General features: G+C 39.8%; 1 long non-coding RNA gene across 1 annotated transcript in view; it reads left to right on the forward strand.

The window, feature by feature from the left end:
* LOC134809245 (uncharacterized) overlaps positions 1-20,677 on the forward strand; it is a 47,091-nt gene extending 26,414 nt beyond the window's left edge. The window contains exon 3 of the long non-coding RNA XR_010154489.1: positions 20,596-20,677. This is a non-coding gene — a long non-coding RNA (uncharacterized LOC134809245). The remainder of the gene's footprint in view (positions 1-20,595) is intronic.
* The last annotated feature ends 233 nt before the right edge of the window (positions 20,678-20,910 follow it).

Genomic DNA, 20,910 nt, shown 5'->3' on the forward strand with positions numbered 1-20,910 from the left:
GTAATCCCAGCTACTTGGGCGGCTAAGACAGGAGAATTGCTTGAACCTGGGAGGCGGAGGTTGTAATGAGCCGAGATTGCACCACTGCACTCCAGCCTGGGCGACAGAGCAAGACTCTGTCTCAAAATAAATAAATACATACATACATACATGCATACATACATACATACATAATAAAGATGTATGACTTTCTTTATTGCTGTTGTTTTGAGACAGGATTTCACTCTCTAGTCCAGGCTGGAGTGCTGTGGTGTGATCCTAGCTCACTGCAGCCTTGAACTCCTGGGCTGAAGTGATCATCTTGCCTCAGCCTCCCAGACACCGGGGACTACAGGTGCACACCATCACGGCTGGCGAATTTATTTATTTATTTATTTTTTAGAGATAGGGCCTTGCTGTGTTGCTCAGGCTGGTCATAAACTCCTGGCCTCAAGCGATCTTCCACTTTGACCTCCCAAAGTGCTGGGATTGCAGGCATGAGCCTCCACACCTGGTGCAGCCGTACAGCTTTCAAAAATGAAGAGAGGAACTCGTGGGCACTACTGGCATACATCTAAGAATAAAATGTGAACAATCTGGTTGTTGTGTTATAACAACTTGGTTAATACAATATGATATTGATGAGATGCTCCCAACTCATCTTGGAGTAACTGAACGATGCTACCTGAAAGGTAGATATGAGTAGGAAGTGGAGGTATACAGGGGCTGGAGTGGGGCAAGGAGGCTTTCCAGGCATGGAGAAAAAGTGTAAACTAAGACACAGCTTATGTGAGAAACAAACATAGTACAAGTAATCTAGTGTTGCTGGATCATAAGGGCTTCTGGGATAAAGAATCTTCAAAGAAGGAGAGATATAATTGCTTAACATACAGCTCACCAATGGGATTATGCAATGATTTATAACTGTCCCCTAGATAGCTGTGTGGCATCAGACAAGCCATTAACATCTCTGTGCCTCATTTGTCATCAAATGCTGCATGGGAATAAAACGTCATGAATTATCTCCTTTCTAAAGTGACACATGAATTGCTAAAAAAAAAAAAAAAAAAAAAGAAAAATTAAGTTCTAAAGAACTTTCTTTTTTTTTCTTTTTTTGAGATGGAGTCTCACTCTGTTGCCCAGGCTAGAGTGCAGTGGTGCGATCTCGGCTCACTGCAAGCTCCTCCTCCAGGGTTCAAGTGATTCTCCTGCCTCGGCCTCCTGAGTAGCTATGACTATAGGGGCCCGCCATCACGCCTGGCTAATTTTTTGTATTTTTAGTGGAGACGGGGTTTCACCGTGTTAGCCAGGATGGTCTTGATCTCCCGACCTCGTGATCCGTCTGCCTCGGTCTCCCAAAGTGCTGGGATTACAGGCGTGAGCCACTGCGCCCAGGCTAAGAACTTTCTAATATTGTCCTATATGTAGCCAAGTCTTGTGCAGATAAAATGATATAGAGGAGATGTGTCATAGATTAGATTCTAGGTTAAATAGATTAAAGTTAAAAAAAAAACCCTTAAAGAAAGGAAGGACTTTCAAACTTGCTGGCAACTGATGCCTCAAGGATGCTATCCCACTCATGCCATGGCCTAGAAAAAAAAATTCCCAAACCCCAAGCTCAAGTCTGCACTTATCCTTCCCCAACAACACCCTTCATGACTCATGGAAAGGGCACACCTTCTATCTAACCGTAAATCCTCCTGTAATAGTTGTTTTGGAACATTTGGTGTGTCTCTGAGGATCGTGGATTGTTCATAATGTTCTAAGCCCATCCAGCCATCCAATAGTACCAATTTCTTCACAGATAATGTGGTTGCTATGAACTTCTGTAAAATTTGGCTATTTCCAGGTCTTTAAGATCTTAGAGGATGCTCCATCAGGAGCCACATCACGTTTTATTCTGAGATGTACACCAACAGTAGTCACGAGTTCCTCTCTTTCTATTTGAAGGCTGTACATCTTTATCTTTGATCTGTGTTTACTGCCTCTACCTCATGGCAGCCATACACAAGCAAATTGAAGGAGCACGATACTCCCAGTACCACAGCAACCCTTTAAGTTGGGCAAATGCCAGCCAACATAAGCCAGCCTCCAGAGCCTTTGCTCTCATTTACGATTTCACATAGAGCAATAAGGAAGACCAAGATGTTGCCTTGATGCCTATACACAACTATTCCTAAATAGTGGACTCAGTTCATAAACGTATGTAAGCACAGGGAGCAAAGAGGGCATTTCTGATTCTTGCATCCATTTGATTCACCTGCAAGGTTGTCTTGGTTCTTTAACAGTCATCCCCATGAAAGAGCAACAAGAACATGGAAATGATCAGGGAAGAAGGCATGGTGGGATCTGTAAGACCTTAAATGTAAGGGGCACAGAAAGTAAAGACAGAGGCTCACTATGATATCAAGCACAGGTTTAAATTAAGTAACTGAAAGTCTATGTTCCAAAGTTGCTCTAAGATCATACAGCAGTGGATTCTCCATTGCAGTGCTCCCTGAGAAGGGCTTATGCTAACACCAGTCCATAGCCGTTAATGAAAGGGAGCGAAACTTTCGCCTGTGCTGGTAAGTCTACTGTTGACTTATGTGGTACAGAAGTTGCCTAAATTATCACTATTTGTGACATAAAAATTTGAAAGTTGCAATATCTACTAAAATTTGCACAGTGGCTATCACTGATGGAAGGCAATTTCCCAAATTGAATTCATAGGATAAGGCTGTGTTTGGAATTTAAGTTTTTATTACGAGCATTGGTTAAGTACAGTTGACCCTTGAACAGTGAGGGGGTTAGAGGCACTGAGACTTTGCATATAACTTTTTATTCCCCCAAATCTTAACTACTAATAGCTGACTGTTAACTGGAAGCCTTACCAATAACATGAAGACACATATTTTGCATGCTGTATGTATTTTATACTGTATTCTTGCAATAAAATATGCTAATAAAAAGAAAATGTTATAAGAAAATCATAAGAAAGAAAATATATTTACTGTTCATTAAATGGAAATGGATCATAAAAGTCTTCATCCTCATCATCTGCAGGTTGTATAGGCTGAGGAAGAGGAGGAGAAGGAGAGGTTTGTCTTGCTGTCTTAGGGGTGGCAGAGACAGAAGAAATGGAGGAGGCAGAAGGGAAGTCAGGAGAGGCAGGCACACTTGGTGTAACTTTTCTTGAAAAAAATCCCCTATAAGTGACCTGTGCAGTTCAAACCCATGCTGTTCAAGGGCCAACTGTATTCTGTTTTCATCTGCTTTATAATTCTTTACCTGTCCAGTCATGGGTTACCAAATTACTACAGTTTTATTGTTTTAAGTAATACGTTTACATATTTAAAAAATAATGAATACATATATTACTAAGACAATAAAACTAGACCATCAATCCATAGAGAGTTCTATTTTTCTCTTGGTAAACTAAAACGTCGGAAAACAACCCTACTAGTAGGCTTTTGCACCCACCTTCCTGTGTTCTGAGTGTTGGCTGCGAAAAGCCCACAACTACCCCATTCGATGGAGAATTGTCCTCAGTAGACTCGGGCCACCTCAGTGTAAGTTGCCTTGGGTGGTGTGTATCCACCCCAACCATGGACAGCACACACCCAGTTAATTGATTGGTGTGAAAATCCTGCTTTTTTGCCTTAAGTTGGTACAATTTTCCTGGTGTCATTCTTATTCCTAAACTTCTTATGACATCAGGCTGAAGCCAGACTTCTGCTGTAACCACAACTTGCATTTGCTTCTCCTCCTGCCCTTTTCTGCTTCCCTCACCTTCTTACTAGTTTCTTCCAAAACTAGTAAGTTCAATAAACCACTTGCATAAGGATCTCTATCTCAGGTTCAGCCTCTAGGAAACCTCAACTAAGACTCTATGAAAGCATCCACTTGTCCCAAACGGCAATAAAGATTAAAAATGTTAAAATAAAAGGATTTAACCACTTTCAAAAAGAGGGCACTCATTTACAAAGTAGTAAAGGACACACATTTAATTATATAAAAATGTGCATAGATGTTTGGAAATTTTGACATGTAGTCACCGAATAATGTGAAAATTATATACAATTATTGACATTCAAATAGCAGAAACATAGAAAGTCAAAGGTTGGCCATGGATGACCCTCATCAAGGGCAAATGTGTACACATCTATGCACTTATATTTAATGGCAATGAACTTGTCAGCTACATCCTGTTTGACATTTACAGAATGATGCGTGATAATGGGATTGATGAATTCATTAGCATTATGAATCATACATAAATAGAATCTTTAGCACATTTTATTAAGTGTGAACTAAAATATGTTGTTTGGAGAGGACAAAGATTACAAATGTTTTAAATTGGGTTCCCAAATGGCAAGGAAAATTAAACAGTCAGATTCCACCCTAAATGATCAAAAGGTGGAATGTACATCTCAGTCACGTTGTGCTGATGTGGCGGTAGGGCCAGAGGAGTTTTGGAAAATCCAAAGAAGCACAAAGCTTGAGTATGAGCATAAAGGAAAACACCAAGCGCTGAGTCAGACACTGGACAGGAAGTTCTTTTCTGGTTTTTCAAATGAAAAGACTGTACAGTTGAGATTAAGGTTCATTAATTTATTGATTCAACCAATATTTAGAGAGCACCTCTTACGTGCTGGGTCCTGTGGTTGTTGCTGCAGTTACAGACATGAAGAGGCAGGAATGAGCTCCCAAGCCAAGTATGCAGGATTGTGTCATTTCTCGTTCCATGCTTTTTGCTAATCATGTCTGGGGGTTTATAGGCTGTGTCTACATTTGTGTGGTTTCCTAGAGATTTCAAATATTAAAAAATATCCAAACCCCTTCCCATTGCCTTAAACTCTTCACTTAATTCATATTCCGGAATTGGCACAGGGAAAAATGGATCTCTTCTTTCCCCCAGGAAAAAAACCCCACAAGCTTATAGTTATGGTAAATTAATTGGTGAATATTCTTCATTAACTATTCTGTATCTTAATTTTTTTTCCCTGAAAAATGAAAATGTTACTTATACCACTGGGAGCATTTTGCTGATTATTAGTATCCAAGGTATAAAATTTTTTGAGATTCTGGGAACAAGAACTCCCCCATGGAGAGATTAAACTACCTTCTCTTATACGTTATAGAGTTTACTATCTTGATTTATTTCTTCTTGTTGATCTCTAATCCATCCAATAACCGTAGCTACTAGTAATTGTGAATATCGTTTTATTATATCGGGTTTCTTGTAACTTTGAGGATTTTGTTTTAGTAAATTAAATATATTATTTGTACATGTAATTTTGCTGCATAGAACAACTGGATTTCTGGATAAGTAGCTTGAATGTTATCTCCTAGAGAATAGGAGTTTATTACTTGCTAATATGGCTGATTACATTCTGATGAATATTTTGACTATGATCTGAGTTGAATTGATAGGAATACATTTTCGAAGTACTTAAAAATTATTTATGGTGGTTCTTTTGTAGTGTTTTCCTTTTTATAAAACCACACTGTCTGAGAAGAACTCTCTTACTTCTGTGTCTTAACTTGTGGGAACAATTTATTTGTTTATTTATTTATTCATATTAGAGATGGGGCCTCATAATGTTTCCCAGGATGGCCTCAAACTTCTAGGCTCATGTGACCCTCCCGCCTCAGCCTCCCAAGTAGCTGGGACTACAGATGCCCACTGCTGTCCCCGACTATCTATATGAATTATCTTTATCATTGAAAATTTAAGCCAGGCGAGGTGGCATATGCTTGTAATCCTAGCACTTTGGGAAGCTGAGGCAGGTGGACTACTTGAGCCCAGGTGTTCAAGACCAGCCTGGGCAACATGGTGAAATCCTGTCTCTGTGAAAAATAAAAAAATTAGTCGGGGTAGTGGTGCACACCTGTGGTCCCAGCTACTCAGGAGGCTGAGATAGGATTGCTTGAGCCTGGGAGGTTGAGGCTGCAGTGAGCTGAGATGGCACCACTGCCTTCCAGCCTGGGTGACAGAGTGAGACCCTGCCTCAAAAAAAAAAAAAAAAAAAGAAAAAGAAATTTTATCAATGTGTTTGTGCTGGTGTCAGTTTAAAGCCTATAGAGAGTCTTGGAATTTATGGGATGTTGAATTTTTAAAAATTCATTTGTATTAAGTGGACTTTTTATAAAACAGTAAATACCTAATTAAAATAATATTTTATCTGATGTTACCAAAGAGTTCTTCATTTCAACATTCCATCCCTGAGTAAGTTAACTTATGAGGAATGAATTATATTACCTAGCAACCTCCATCCATCTTACCACATTGTTAAAAGCCTATATTCTGCAAATAATTCACATAATGAAACAATAGGCATAAATTAAGTTATACATTTAATTAACATATACATAATCAAATTATATATACCAAGAAACATTAAACTTTTAAACAATTATAACCAAATTCATTGCTCATTTCTTCTAAATCGATATTTACATCTTTATTGTTAATTTCTAAGAAAAGCCTTAATAAGAAAATAATCTAGGAGTATCTTGAATTAGCAAATGTATGTTTTATAGAAATTCTACATTTTATAGATTCTATCACTGCTTCTACAGTACATACATTTTTATATTTATGGATTCATTGGTATCCTATAAATAGCCTGGATTTTTAATATAATTTATACTACTAGAGTATAAATTATACTCTAGTATAATGGTTCTCAGGTGCGCATATCAGAAGACAAACACAGAGATGGTTGACATTGACATATAGCAGACTTTTATCCCCCTAAAAATGCATTTTTTTTTAGCAGGTTCAAAATTGGAAGCATGAATTGAAACAACACAGAAATAACATGTTTGCTTACAGTGGATAAATTTTGTACTATTTTATAGAAAACCTCTACAAATTTAAGACAAGTTACTGAGCTTGTTGACAAGTTATGAGGCCATATGAAAAGCAAACACACAAACAACAAAAAACTAGGCACTAAGAAAAAGTAAAAGGAAATTAAAGTTGGTCATTGCAATTTAATTAAGACAATAGTTTGAATGCAAATGAAGACATAAGACAAATTCAATGGAACATTAGAAATTGTCTTGCTTGGTACTGTAGTTTATATAAGCAGAAGTGGAGACATACTGAGGTTAAGTTTTCATCCAAAGTCACCATTAGATTGTGGCAGAGCTGGCTCCTGTCTCTTGTTGAGTCTTCTTTTCACTGCCTGACATTGCCTCTTATAAACAGGACATGGTGCCAGTTAATTATAATTGCTTAAGAAAAAGCAATTGAAAAAATGGTGAATTGTAATTACATATGGGCTGAAATAACATTGATATAATCAGGAATATTTTGGGGAGGAAACACCATTCTAGAACATCTATTTCAACCTTGGCAAGCCGGAATGACAATCTGCAACTTTATTTTTACCAGTTATCACTTACTGGTATAATGAAACAAATGCTAACCGTAAAATTTAATTATTAAATCAAATATTAAAAAAATTTATACACATGTTTAAATCACATTGCACAAAGGAAAGAAAAGGGGTTGTATCATTTTCAGGCATAAAATCATTTCCTTCTTCCTTTTAATTTGATGTTAGACCAGCTTTTTTCATAGTCAAATTTGTACGGAAATGCCCAGAGAGGGCAAACAAGGAGCTTAACAGATGTCATTTTGCTATTCTGTGAAGCTAAATAGAACTGTAGTTTATTGAATGATTTCTCTTACTTCTACTTCTGTTTGAATGTAGATTGGGGGATGGATAGTAGCTGAGTCCAATTTAATTTGTTCAATTACTCACCATTTGATTTATTTATATCATATGATAAATTAATCAGTTTGTTTTAATCTATACTCTGTATAGGGTTTACAATAAGAACATCATTTAAAGTATGGAGTGCAACTCTTACAGGTTATATATATTCATTTTATTTTACGAAAATTTAATGTCATATACTTATGCATTTAATAATATATACCAAATATTTATAACAATTCATCAAGCTTGACATTTTTTTAAACAAGAATAAAATTTCAAGAAAGTTGGAAGAAAATACAAAGAATTTTTGCTCCCTCTCCTCATCCATTTGAAAGCAAATTGCCAATACGATGCCTTATGACCCCAGAATGCCTTGGTAGATTACAAATGAAGACACTATCATACAACAAAATACAACCATTGAAATCAGGAAATTAACCTTGATATTATTAACATCAAGCTTGCCAGTTGTGTAGAAAGAGGATCCAGTTTAGAATCATGGGCTGCATTTTACTGCCCTGTCTCTTAAGCATTTGTAGGCTTTGGAAAGTTTAAATTTTTTCTTGAGTTTCATAAATTTGACAATTTTGAAACTCATGGCCTAGATATTTTGTGGACTGTCACTCAATATGGATTTGGCTGATTTTATCTCATGATTAAATCCATGCATCTTTGGCAGGGATATCACAGAAATAATGCTGCTCCCTCATTGCATGCTGTCTGTGGTACATGACTGTGACTTGTTCAGTTACTGATGATGCCTCTGTGATAACTGGGTTAAAGTGGTGATTGCCAGGTTTCTTCACAGTCGTTTACTCTTTCCTCTTTAAGAAATAATAAGTATTTCATGGTGAAGTACTTTAAAACTCTGCAAACATCTCATTCCTCTTCAAACTTTCATGTTATTCATTTCTTTCTTTATATCTTTTCTTTTTCTTTCTTTCTTTTTTTTTTTTTTTTTTGAGACAGAGTTTCACTCTTGTCACCCAGGCTGGAGTGCAATGGCATGATCACGGCTCACTGCAACCTCTGCCTCCTGGGTTAAAGTGATTCTCCTGTCTCAGCCTCCTAAGTAGCTGGGATTACAGGCACCCACCACCATACCCAGCTAGTTTTTGTACTTTTAGTAGAGACAGGATTTCACCATGTTGGCCAGGCTGGTCATGAACTCCTGACCTCAGGTGATCCACCTGCCTGGGCCTCCCAAAGTGCTGGGATTACAGGCATGAGCCACCACACCTGGCCTCTTTCTTTATACCTTTATAGATTTGTGGTCTACTTATTTAATGGACTAAAATCTACTACTATGATTATTTATTTTAATGTTCAAATTGTTGCTGTGGGCACCACTTTGATTGCTTTTATAATCTTTTGATATTTCTCTATTATTCTTTAAGTATTTCCTGACTTTCTGGTACAGCAAAAGATTCTAGGCTCATTTTGTACTTTTTCTTTCCCATCCAGGAATTGGTCATTTTGCTAAAGGGTCCTGTTTCTTTGTAACGAGAATAGTATTTAGAAGCCAAGATTTGGTTGCTAAATGTACTCATTACTCTTGGGGTGCCACTGCCTCCAGACTGTTTCAGAGGACAAAAACTAAGGAATATATAATAATATGCAGACATGCACCCATATATATGTTACTTATATGTCTACATTTATATAAATTTATAAATTCATACCAATTCCTTCCATTTCAGTTCAATACCATTGAGTTCATTCTATTTTTCTTTCATTTCAATATTTGTAGCTTTCTTCTCTGACAGTTGAGAAACCTGGTTCGCCAATTATACTGAATATATTTATTTCATCACACCTGTTTCCCTCCAACAGTCTGCTATATGTGGGTAAGCTTCCATTGCCATTCTACTCTCCACCATCCACGGGTGCTGTTGCATTCTGCTTAGGCTCTGCTGGCCTCGGCCAGGCCATCCCTCCATGAAGATGCCATCTTTTTTTCTTTTTTTGAGATGGAGTCTCGCTCTGTCTCCCAGGCTGGAGTGCAGTGGCACGATCTCGGCTCACGGCAAGCTCTGCCTCCCAGATTCACGCCATTCTCCTGCCTCAGCCTCCCGAGTAACTGGGACGGACTACAGGCGCCCACCACCGCGCCCAGCTAATTTTTTTTTTTTTTTGTATTTTCCGTAGAGATGGCATTTCACCATGTTAGCCAGGATGATCTCGATCTCCTGACTTTGTGATCCACCTGCCTTGGCCTCCCAAAGTGCTGGGATTACAGGCATGAGCCACTGCACCTGGCCTTGTTATGGTGCCTTTTTATTTCTTTGCTCCTAAGAAATAGTCCTGGACTTTGTGATGCTACCTTACTGTAACATCAATGTTAATGCTTTTAAATATTTTCCACAGGTGTTAAGTCATTTATTACTTTACTAAGTCACAGAGTACCATACATTTTATATGAAGGATAGGGATCCATTTCCTCAAATTATAACTGCTAGTAAGACAGAAGCATAGTGTGATGGTTTATTTTAGGTGTCAACTTGACTGGATTAATGGATACCTACATAACTGGTAAGACATTCTGTCTGGGTGTGTCACACCAATCTCTTAGATGGACTAAACCGGGAAGATCCACCCTCAACACAGGTGAGCACCATCCAATCGGCTGGGGGCCCACATAGAACAAAAAGGCAGAGAAAAGGTGAATTTGATTTCTCTCTCTTCTGGAGCTGGAACACCCTCTTCTGCTGCCCTCGGACATCAGAATCCCAGGTTTTCCAGCATTTGGGCTCCAGGACTCACAAAAGAAGCAGCCCTCTGTGTAATCAGGCTGTAAGCCTCAGACTGAGAGTTACATCATCAGCTTCTTTTGTTCTGAGGCTTTCTGACTTGGGCTGACCCGTGCTGCCACCTCTCCTGATTCTCCAGCTTGCAGACTCCCTATGGTGGGACTTCTTAGCTTCCATGATCATGTGAGACAATTCCCCTAATAAATTTCCTGTTATCTATGTAACTATCTGCCATTGGCATCCAAACAAGAGTGATTCCCTCTTCAATAAAGGCTGAATGAAGTGAGACCTTCTAGGTTACATTCCCAGGAATTTAGGTACTCTTGGTCACAAGATGTTTATGGTTGAAGGAACAAGTTAATTATGCTAACTAAGACCCAGAACTTAAGGAAATGTCCTGATATCCAGATATCTTAAGAACAGACCAGGCAAGGTGGTGCACACCTACAATCCCAGCACTTTTGGAGGCTGAGGCAGGTGGATCACTTGACCAGACTGGGCAATATAGTGCAACTCCATCTCTCCAAAAAATACAAACATTAGCCAAGAGTGATGGCACACACCTGTGACCCCAGCTACTCAAGAGGTTGAGGTGGGAGGATTACCTGAGTATGGGGACATCCAGGCTGCAGTGAGCCATGATTGTGCCACTGCACCCCAGCCTATGCAACAGAATAAAAAGCATTCTTAGTTTAGGAATAGGTTTCGCTTTAAAGATTATAGTACATCCATAAATTCTTGCTGATATCAATAGGTAAACAAGAGAAGAACAATACTAATAGACTGTTACAAGCTAATCACAAGCCTTTGTATAATAATAAAGCACATTATTCTTAGTTCTAACATTGTATATAAGCAAGCATTATGTTTGACGTAGGGGCGTTCCTTCTCTCGCTTTCTGAGGACGCCCTACTCTGTAATGAGAGTAGTCTCTAGTAAACTATCTTAATTTCACTCTACTCTGCTACTCACACTGAAGTCTTTCCTGTCTGAGATCCAAGAACCCACTCTTGGGGTCTGGGACAAGACCCTTTTTCCAGTAACATCGATCTATCATCTATCTATCTCCCGCTTGTTGGTTCTATCTCTTTGGAGAACTCTAATACACATAGTAAAGTTAAGATTAACACACAGAAGCAGGTCATGGATTATTCAGGTGGAACCACAGGGGACATTTGGTTGGGATTGCATGATTAACGCCCTACCATGTCATGTCATTGATCAACGGTCACTTCTTTCCTGAGCATTAGCATGTCTCTAAGATTTGCTCTTATCTATCAAATGAATGCAGAATGCCATTAATGTGATAAACCCCAACAGGTCCCACAGAATTTTTACAGTCTATTGTGTCAAGTTGTACTTAAGAGAGATTTTTTTACTTTATGGATCAATGATTGGATAGATCAAAATGAATCCTTTAAAGCTATCATATTTTATCAGTTTGCTGCAGTTGTCTTGCAGGCTCAATGAAACCATGTTTCCTAGAGTCCAAAAACCTGGGAGGTGACCATCGACTTTTCTAGATGAGCCGGTGTTCTCTGCTTAACTAACTGCTCAAGTTCATTCCATGAGGGAGAAACCTCCCTTTTTGACTTTGAATACCACTGCTGAGAATTGTGCTTCTATTTCACTTTGTGGAATGCTTGAAGTGATTTTTACAGAATTCTTTTTGGAAATGTTAATACTTGTGGAACAAATGGCTTATTGTTAAACTTGGAGCTGGAAGACCTGGATTTGAATGCGGATATTGCCAGTTACTAGCAGTGTGACCTCAGTTTCTTCAGTAAAATAGGATATTATCATTGTCTGACAAAGTTTTTTGGGCCTCAGTCAAAAACATGTTAAGTTAAAGTCATTTCGGTTCTTGAAAGTGCCAAGCAAATGTGAGGCACTATTAGTATTTTGTAAAAAGCCATTTCTTTAAAGGGAAGACAATTCATGAAGAAAAAATTCAAATGAAAGCAAAGTAATAAATAAAATTACCTTAAGAACTGATGAGAGAATTCTGGTTTTGTAGATGGAAATTTGTTTTTGAATTTAATGAATATACATATATTTACTCCTTTAAGTAGTTATTTTATGTTTCAAAAAGATTCAAACATTTTAATTGCAAAAAGTCTTTGCCTTGCTTTAAAAGCAAGTTTAATTTCAGGGACAATACACCTATTCATTACCCAAACCATTCCTAAGCAGTAACAGCCTTAAGAGCCTATTAATGTAAGGGGGGGTGTTAAGTCTTATTCAAAATGAATTGAACCCCTGACTCCAAGTCAGCTAGTTTATATTCTAAGACAATGAAAATTAAGAACAATGATTTAGCGACTCCAGAAGACTCAATCTAATATGATCCGAAAAAGGCCAATTATCGTAACTCTTTTAGCCAATATTAACTTCTGAATGTGTCAAATTCTCCATCTTGGAAAAACTGTGTCGACTCCAGCAGACATAAGAAGTTTTCTTCTCTCATTAACAAACCTTCTGTGTTAGACCAGAGGAAGAAGCATTTAACTGGCATTATTCTAAAAATAATCAAACAATTCAACAAATACATATTTTATAATGATTTTGTATTAAAATAGAACTGGTTTTACTTAATTGGTTGTAATTTAAAGTTCAAAATCTTAAAAATATATTGGTTGTAAAAATGTAACCAGGTTCTGTGTTATCTCTTTTCAATTTTCCTTGAAAGAGTTGCTCATTATGATATTTAAATTCTTGTGTCTTACATTTGAAAATTAGTACTGATTTTTCAATACAAAAAATCCTATCGAAACAGCTTGAAATCTTAGCAGTCTTTGTACTTTTCATAACATATTTTATTATACATATTTTATATACAAATAAATAATTAAAAATATATAAATTTTATTTTTTAATTTTTTTGAAACAGGGTCTTGCTCTGTCACCCAAGCTGGAGTGCCGTGGCACGATCTTGGCTCACTGCAACCTCCACTTCCCAGGTTCAAGTGATTCTTCTGCCTCAGCCTCCCAAGTAGCTGGGATTATAGGTGTGCACCACCATGCCTGGCTAATTTTTCTATTTTTAGTAGAGACGGGGTTTCACCATGTAGGCCAGGTTGGTCTTGAACTCCTGACCTCAAGTGATCCACCTGCCTCAGCCTCCCAAAATGCTGGGATTACAGGTGTGAGCCACTGCATCCAGCTCTGTATTATATACTGTAGTAGTCTGTACAAACAAAAGCATGTATAGAATTTTGGCATTCATGTTGAAAATATGACCACAGATTTCTTCTTAGGTACATGGGAAGATTGCCTTGTATTCTAGTTTTAGGTTTCAGCAATTTCACCGCTGACCATTTTATTGAAATCATGTAGTGCTGTAGGTAGTCAGATAATGAGATGCCACTTAAAAGGCCTCAAATACTTGGGGTTGCATAATGGGGATGTATATACTATGTTAGAGGCTAATTCCAAAATTTGAGGAAAGACTAATAAAATATTCCTCTTGTCAACTGAAGAATGATGAGGTTCATAAATTTAGAAAGGTGAGCTTTGTTTTTTATAAAGAATTGCAGCCCTCGGGTGGCCATTCTGACAGGGTTGGAAGTGTAGCCTCCTGCCAGAAGCCAGAAACGGGCACTTTGAGGGAGGGAAGAATAAGACAGGAATTTATGCTGAATGCGGTGGTTGAATATACATTTTTGTTTGTTTGTTTGTTTGTTTGTTTAGACAGAGTCTTGCTCTGTCACCCAGGCTGGAGTGCAGTGGCACAATCTCAGCTCACTGCAGCCTCTGCCTCCCAGGTTCAAGTGATACTCCTGTCACAGTCTCCCAAGTAGCTGGGATTACAGGCACCCACCACCATGCCTGGCTTATTTTTGCATTTTTTAATAGAGATGGGGTTTCACCATGTTGGCTAGGCTGGTCTCAAACTCCTGGCCTCAAGTGATCCATCTGCCTCGGCCTTCCAGTTGTTTGTTTTTGAGGCAGAGTCTCACTGTTGCCCAGGCTGGAGTTCAGTGGCCCCATCTTGGCTCACTGCAACCTCTGCCTCCCAGGTTCAAGTGATTCTCATGCCTCAGCCTCCCAAGTAGCTGGGGTTACAGGCGTGTGTCACCAAGCCTGGCCAATTTTTGTATTTTTAGTAGAGATGGGGTTTCGCCATGTTGGTCAGGCTGGTCTTGAACTTCTGGCCTCAAGTGAGCCTCCGTCTCAGACTCCCAAAATGCTGGGATTACAGGCATGAGCCACCATGCCCCACCTGAATATACATATTTAATCAGCTATAGGAAAAGGCACAAATATACGAAAAGAGAAACGTGCACATAGTTGAGCTTCATGCCTGTCCATGGGCGTCATGTTCAAAATATGGTGGCATTAGTATAATTTGAGGATGCAGTTTTCAGCCCTCTGACTCAAAAGGTGAAGCAGGCAACACAAAAACCCTCACTATGCATCCTCTATAAACCGGCCAGAGCCACTTCATGTTCGGTGTTCTTTTGTCAGGAAGGAAAGCTGAGTGGTCGTTTTGTCAAAACTGCAAAAGGAAGGATAGTCACAAGGTTGGTGGAAATCACTGGCAGAGCCAGTCTTTCCCAATGGCTGGTTTCTGTTTAACCCTTAAGAAAGAAAGCCTCATGGCTGTTAGCAAGGTTGCAGGGGAGGTGAACGAGGCATGTTCAATCTTCCATGTCATCATGGCCAGGAGCACAGTTTTCAAGGTTTCTCTGCGGTACCCTTTGCCAAGAGAGAGTTCTGTTCAGCTGGTTGGGGGGGGGCTCAGGATTTTATTTTTATTTCTTACTCTTAAGGGGAACATCAACTTAGAGGGTCTTGTCCATGAGACTGAAATGTCTTCCAGTTGTCTTCGAGAAGAATGTCCTCATTTGAGTTTCCCTGAAAGCAGAGGGCCTGAGACAAGTATGTGGGCTCAGGTAGTTGCTTTGAGAATGAATCCCAGGAAGCAGAAGTGAGAGAGTAGAGGCATGGGAAAACATGGAGTTATTGAGCTAGCTACCCCTGTGGAAAACTGGGGCTCCATTCTATTGAAGAGCTTCTAAGAAACTTTGTGGAATCCCTCAGAGATGTTTTAGGGAAGGACAGGGAGACTGGGACACCCGTCTATTAATTCAGTCTCCCGTTGATTGTGGGTTTTGCTAGAGGCACTTTGGCACCATGCACTTCCAAGTGTGCCTGTTTAGGGGAGAGGCAGGCTGAGTTGCTTTCAGTGACTGCAGAGAAAGTCCAAATTGTGAGATGCCACAGCACAGCTTGAGGTGGGATGCTGGTTGCTTGCACAGACTTGTCCTTCACAGCGGTGCTGAAATCTAGTGGCCAAGGGAACTGGTTGAGGCACCACAAGTGTCTGCTGCTACAGATAAGAGAAAGCAAATAGTATAAGAGAAGTTATTATCCAATTATTTCTAATAGAGTTGAGGGAGTGTCATTGCTGTAGGGTCATGGTCTGTACAGAGTGGTGTATGAGATGAGAATGTGCTACCCCAAAATATGCCTCTTTGGCATAAAGATTACTTTGAGCTGATCATTTTTAGACACTAGACACAAGAGAAGTTTTGAAAACACAAACATTTCCCTTTTGTAAGGGAAACTTACACCTATAAAGAAAAATGTCCATTTGTAAGTGTGTCTCCCTCTCTGTACGAAGAAGGGAAAGATGATTAAATTACTAGAGACCCACCCACCTAAATCTGCATAACAAGCCTTACTCTTATTTACTGTGCTGTTTCCAGTCACATCCCCATTACTGGCCTTCCCAACACCCTTCTTTCTTTGTTTCAGCAGAAGATGGTGCTTAAGCCTGAATTCTAAGTCACCTCTTGGAGATTTGCTCATTTCTTTGGGTATCTCCCAGTATACATGAGGTATATATGTTATTAAACTTCCGTTTGCTATACTATGCAGCCGTAAAAAAGGATGAGTTCATGTCCTTTGTAGGGACATGGATGAAGCTGGAAACCATCATTCTGAGCAAACTATCGCAAGGACAGAAAATCAAACGCCGCATGTTCCCACTCATAGGTGGGAAATGAACAATAACACTTGGACACAGGGTGGGGAACATAACACACTGGGGCCTGTCGTGGAGTCGGGGGAGGAGGAGGGATAGCATTAGGAGAAATACCTAATGTAAATGACAAATTAACGGGTGCAGCAAACCAACATGGCACATGTATACATATGTAACAAACCTGCACGTTGTGCACATGTACCTTAGAACTTAAAGTATAATAATAAAAGTAAATAAATAAATAAACTTCCGTTTGCTTTTCTCTTGTTAATGTGTCTTCTGTTACAGGGGTCCATCTCAACTAAGAACTCTGAAAGTTAGAAAGAAAATTATTTTTCCTCCCCTACAGTTTAAAATGAGAGTTAAAGGCATTTTCTTGTATTACACAGAAGAAGGAGAATGCTGTGATTTTTCATGATTAATGTTGAGTATCGAAATGGATGTCTTTCTATAATGGCTGGAGTCTAATTAGCTATCCTGATTTGAAGAAAGCAGGTTTTCAGAAACACAGTGTCATATGTTCCTCCTAAGTTCATTAAGTAACCACTGATCTGCAATTTGGTATCCCAGATGGACCTACCCTCAGGAAGTGAATGTCCTGTGCAAAGGGCTATTTTTCAGATAAAGCTCCCAAGATATGGAATAGTGTTGTAGAAAAAAACTGGGTTCTTGTCATGCGACCAGGAAAATTTAGACATACAGATGCATTGTAGGGTGAGTAGGGCAGGGTTTATTAAGTGAAAAGAAAATGGGAAAGAGGAACTCTCAGCAAAGCGAGAGAGAGTCCTGCCAGCAGGTCACTTGCCTCACAGATTGAATCCCAGGTCACCACTCAGGAACTGAAGAGGCCAGGCTCCTCCCCGCTGCAAAAGGTGCGACTTCCCAAGGCTCCACCCTTGTCCTCCCGGTGCACAGGTGGACATTATTCAGAATCAGTCGGGAAAGGGCGGGTTTCATCTGGGACCAGCAGTTTGGTTTTTCAGCCTTCAGGCTGTTTTGTGCTTGGAGGTGGGGACCCTTTCGCCGGGGACCCATGGCTGTCTTCTGTCTCTATCAATAGCATATTTGAGTGCAGGGCTGAGGCAGCCTCTTGGAGGCTTTTTATCATGTATCAAATTCTTACCCCAGAGAAAATCAGAGTTGTGATTTGAAGCGTTATTAGGGTAATTGCATCTGAGATTTTGAATAATCATCAACAGTCACCTAATCTGCATCACTTATTTTATAAAAAGGCTAATAGACATTAATAATTTACCTGACATCAAATAGTTTGTGAACAGACAGGCTGGAACTCTTCAGACTGGAATTCAGTTCAATACTCTGCAATGGCATCATAGATAATATGCATTTGTCAATATGCATAATCAATATTTTATTTTTGTACCATGCAGGATCATTGTTTAAGTACACAGTGATATACTTCCTGACCTTTAGAATTTTAAATCACTGGGCTTAGTGAAATCCCCCAAACACATTTAAAAACTCATAGAAAGGCATATGAATGCAAGCATTTGGAGTGTTCTGAATACCAAAAGCCAAAACCAGTACAGGTAAATGACAAGCATCATTTAAAAAGAATGTCTGAACAGCTGGCTGAATAAATCAGCCAAAGTTGAAACACTCTTTTCACTTGTCTGTGAAATTTTTCTTCCTAGAAGTGAGGGAGTCCCTTGAGGGAAAGAGGATAACAGGTAAGCGTATTCACTGTTTGCCACTTCTAGAAATAAAATGCTGCGTATGTATTCATATGTGTGATATATAACACACAACTAAACTTTTTTTTTTTTTGAGACAATGTCTCTCTTTGTTGCCCAGGCTGGAATGCACTGGTGTAATCACAGCTCATGGCTCACAGCCCACCTCCTGGGCTCAAGGGTGGGCTCCCACCTCAGCCTTCCGAGTGGCTGGGACCATAGGTGCACACTACCACGCCTGGCTAATTTTAAAATTTTTTATAGAGATAGGGTCCCATTACGTTGCCTAGGCTGGCCTTAAATTACTGGCCTCAAGCAATCCTCTGGCCTTGGCCTCCCAAAGTGCTGGGATTACAGGTGTGAACCACTGCACCCAACCACAAGTAAACTTTTGAATCCAAGGAGACACATGGTGTGGGGTCCAGACTGCTGTGACCATCCTATCTCAGGGCAAGTCTAGTGCTTCACTATCAAAGACATTTCAGAAACATAGGCTGGGCTTGGTGGCTCACGCCTGTAATCCCAGCACTTTGGGAGGCCAAGGCAGGCAGATCACCTGAGGTCCAGAGTTCGAGACCAGCTTGGCCAACATGGTGAAACCCTGTCTCTACTAAAAATACAAAAATTAGCCTGGCATGGTGACGACCTCCTGTAATCGCAGCTACTAGGGAGGCTGAGGCAGGGGAAACACTTGGACCCAGGAGGTGGAGGCTGCGGTGAGCCAAGATTGCGCCACTGCACTCCAGCCTGGGTGACACAATGAGATACTATCTTAACAAACAAACAAACAAGCAAACAAACAAAAAATGAAAGAAAGAAAGAAAAAGAAATTTCTGAAGCAGAATAAAACACCAGCCACTGAAATTGGATTTAATATAAGTGCTTTGTGACTTTGGTTTATACTTTTGTTGCTAGGGACGTGGAATTTTCACTTTTACCTCCAGCTTGGAACCAGCCGTAAACCAGTGTCTCCCAATGGCTAGCTAAGAGCATTTCCTAGTCTGGGAAGGAGATAGAACCTCATTTTCCTTTCTACATTCCCTATGAGGCACTCAAAGTCCTTGAAATCATATTTCCCAGGAATCACGAATGAACCAATCTAAACTCTGTGGGGATGATAGACTTTCTTGAGGTCCTCTGGATTTCCTAGGTCCAAGGATTGGTATTTGTGGTAGTGGGTGATGCCCAAGGGTGAAGGAGAACTGTTACTATATTCAGAACCCTGAGAGTTCATTCTGTCCTTCACTTGAAGGAAAACTATCAACAGGTAATAGCACCCCTTAGACTTGCTCCTTCTTCTGTGGACGCCCTTTTCTGGCCATGGGCACTTGAAGGAAATGAATGAGAGGCCCAGGACATAGGCGCTGGGGAAGGAGTAGAGATTGATGTCAGCTCTTTCCTGGAAAGGTTAACAGAAACTACAGGGCATGATTTATTGAAATAATCTGGGTGAAAATGCTTGTATATGCTAATCTTATTTTTTATTTTATTTTGTTTTATTTTTGAGACAGGCTCTCCCTCTGTCACCCAGGCTGGAATGCAGTGGCACGATCTTGGCTCACTGCAAACTTCGCCTCCAAATTCATGTGATTCTCCCGCCTCAGCCTCCTGAGTAGCTGGGATTACAGGTGTGTCCCACCACTTCTGGCTAATTTATTTTTATTTTTTTATAATTATTTTTTTTTTTAGTAGAGACGGGGTTTCACCATGTTGGTCAGGCTTGTCTGGATCTCCTGACCTCAGGTGATCCGCCCGCCTCGGCCTCCCAAAGTGCTGGGATTACAGGTGTGAGCCACCATGCCTGGCCTAATCTTATGTTTTAATTTTAAATATTATTTTTATAATTAATGTTCACATCCCTTATTTATTGAATGAAAACAATGCAATGGGTTAGATAAGTGCTAGAACTAATGCTCTATAATAAACTCTAAAAAACCCTAGCCGGCTGGGCGCAGTGGCTCACGCCTGTAATCCCAGCACTTTGGGAGGCCGAGGCGGGCGGATCACAAGGTCAGGAGATCGAGACCATCCTGGCTAACACAGTGAAACCCCATCTCTACTAAAAATACAAAAAATTAGCCGGGCATGGTGGCGGGCGCCTGTACTCCCAGCTACTCGGGAGGCTGAGGCAGGAGAATGGTGTGAACCCGGGAAATGGAGCTTGCAGTGAGCCGAGATCAAGCCACCTCACTCCAGCCTGGGTGACAGAGTGAGACTCCATCTCAAAAAAAAAAAAAAAAAAAACCCTTTCTTGGTGGAAAATGTCAAAACTATTTAAAGGGAGTGAGAATAGTATAACGAACCTGGGTATGCATCTAATCTAGCTCCAACAATTATAAAATATCAGTTCACAGCCAATTTTATTTGATCTGTATCTCTCTCTGTCCCTCCTCAAATTATTTCGAGGCAAATACCGGACATATTTATATTTACCCTTAATCTTTTCTTTTCTTTTTTTTTTTTTTTAGATACAGGGTCTCACTCTGTTGCCCAGGCTGGAGAACAGTGGCACGATCATGCGTTATTCACTGCAGACTTGAACTCCTGGCCTCAAGCAATCTTTCTACCTTGACCTCCCAAAGTGCTGGGATTACAGGTGTGAGCCACTGTGTTTAGCCTAGACTTACCTTTAATAGCTTTTGATAAGTTATTTTTTAATGTAATTTTGATAAAATAATTGTACCTAAAATGTACTAATGTGTTGGTATTGTCTACTATCCAATCTATGAACAAATTTCACTGATTCGTTCGTAACTGAGCCCAGAGTTAGTTTGTTTGAATCA

Source organism: Pan troglodytes, chromosome 22 (genome assembly GCF_028858775.2).
Source record: "Pan troglodytes isolate AG18354 chromosome 22, NHGRI_mPanTro3-v2.0_pri, whole genome shotgun sequence".
In the NCBI taxonomy this organism is placed as follows: Eukaryota; Metazoa; Chordata; class Mammalia; order Primates; family Hominidae; genus Pan; species Pan troglodytes.